General features: G+C 38.5%; 1 non-coding gene across 1 annotated transcript; it reads left to right on the forward strand.

The window, feature by feature from the left end:
- The first annotated feature begins 788 nt into the window (after positions 1-788).
- LOC125999921 (small nucleolar RNA U13) lies at positions 789-892 on the forward strand. Its single transcript, XR_007492354.1, has one exon. It is a non-coding gene; the product is annotated as a small nucleolar RNA U13 (small nucleolar RNA).
- Positions 893-2,264: the final 1,372 nt, after the last annotated feature.

Consider the following 2,264-nt stretch of genomic DNA (forward strand, 5'->3'; position numbering starts at 1 on the left):
TAGACAGGCTTTATACTTCCCTCATTCATTCACATTGTTATGATAGTTCTCAATGTAGTTATTTATCTAACTGCACTCATCACTCTTTGTGGTGAGCTTCATGTATTGAGCTGAAACTTCCAGCCCTCCTCTCTTTTGTCTCTGAAATTTATTGCAAAAATGTCTTTTATTTTTCTTAAAACCCATAGATATATGAGACTATTCTGAATCTATTTCTCTCCCTCTGACTTATTTCACTCAGCATAATAGATTCCATGTACATCTATGTATAGGAAAATTTCAAGACTTCATCTCTCCTGACGGCTGCATAATATTCCATTGTGTATATGTACCACAGTTTCTTTAACTAGTCATCTGTTGAAGGGCTTCTTCATTGTTCCCAGAGGCTGGCTATTATAAATAGTGCTGCAATAAATATAGGTGGGAGGAAGGGATTTTTGTATTGTATTTTTGTGTTCCTCAGGTATATTAGGAGTGGTGTAGCTGGATCATATAAGAGCTCAATTTCCAGTTTTTGGAGGAATCTCCATATCGCTTTCCATAAAGGTTGGACTAGGCAGCATTTCCACCAGTAGTGAATAAGAGTTCCTTTCTCTTCACATCCCCACCAGCACTGCTTGTTCTCATTCTTTGTGATGTGTGCCAATCTCTGTGGTGTGAAATGGTACCTCATAGTTGTTTTGATTTGGATCTCCCTGATGGTAATCTTCATAATTAAAAAAAAATGTATCTTACTAGTCACCTGCAAATCATAAATTGAATGGAAATGCTCTACCTAATTAAAAATGTGCATTTTCCAGTTCATAAGCATGATAATCGGGTTTTTACATGCCTATGTGATATGTGCCTCCCTTCAACCTTGTTACAAAGTCGGCACATGACCCTTCTGATATGAACAAAAAAAAAGAACAAAAATGTACAAAAGTCTTATTGTTATAATTCTATTTTATTGTAAAATTTGAACTACTTCCTCTTCTATGATAAAACAATGAACAAAGCCAATTCTGATTCTTCTGATTCTGCATCATATTGGAAGTACTTGGCTTGCTCACAAGACTCTCACACTTGCTTACAATATGTCCACATTTTTAGTAGTTGTGCTTGCTCGGGTTTGCACACATTTTAGTTGCAGGAATCATGTACCCTTTTCCTTAAGTTGTAGGTGACCATAAGCAATAGTACTTATAAGATCACACTCAGCTTGGGGGGAGGGGATGTCCTGAGGATCCCATTCAAGGCCTCATGCTTACAAAGCGACCACTAGACCACTGAGCCACATCCCCACTTCAGCTCTAAGTCACTTAAGGTGATATAACAAAAATACGTATTTGCATCCTCCAAAGATCATGCTATGCATGTGCCAGAGACATATTACAGATTGTAAGGCACTTGCCTTGCAGGTGGTTGACCAGAGTTCAATCCCAGCACTCCATATGGTCCTCCAAGCTCTCCATGAGTGATCCCTGAGCACAGATTTAGTGTGGCTCAACCATACATCCCCCCAAAATTTTTGCTTACCCTAGTATCTCTCTATCTTTCCTTATAAATTTTAGAAAGCGCTTTCTATTATATTTAACAAAAATATTGGTAACATTTTAAATATCTAGATCAATCTCAAGAGAACTGACATTTTCCAGTATATTTAACTTCCATCATAAAAATCTTATCTATATCCTCTTGAATTCATAAGTGACATTTTCCAGTTTACTATTGAATTATTGCTAGAATATAGAAGAGCTTTAAGTTAGAGTTGACTTAAGATTTTATGTTATTTCAAGATAATCATTCATTTTTTTTTTTGGTTTTTGGGCCACACCAGTTTGACGCTCAGGGGATACTCCTGGCTATGTGCTCAGAAATCGCCCCTGGCTTGGGGGGACCATATGGGACGCCGGGGGATCGAACCGCGGTCCTTCCTTGGCTAGCGCTTGCAAGGCAGAAACCTTACCTCCAGCGCCACCTACCCGGCCCCAATCATTCATTCTTATAGTGTTTCCTATATACCAGTGTTTCCTAAAGTGTAAGCTGTGTCTTCAGGGAGAAGGGCTGGTGGAGGCATTAGAATTATGCAAGGGGGTGAGGTTATAGTATTGACCTCCAGTACAATTCTGCTTGGGGAAGCTTTCTGTTTGTTTTTAAAAGATAGGTTTTGTCTGATTAGAGATATAGTATAGGGGTTAAAACATTTGTCTTTCATTCAACCAACAGTGATCTGAACCCTGGAACTACATAATGGTCCTCTAAGAATGTCCAGAAGTGTTCCT

Source organism: Suncus etruscus, chromosome X (assembly GCF_024139225.1).
Source record: "Suncus etruscus isolate mSunEtr1 chromosome X, mSunEtr1.pri.cur, whole genome shotgun sequence".
Lineage (NCBI taxonomy): Eukaryota > Metazoa > Chordata > Mammalia > Eulipotyphla > Soricidae > Suncus > Suncus etruscus.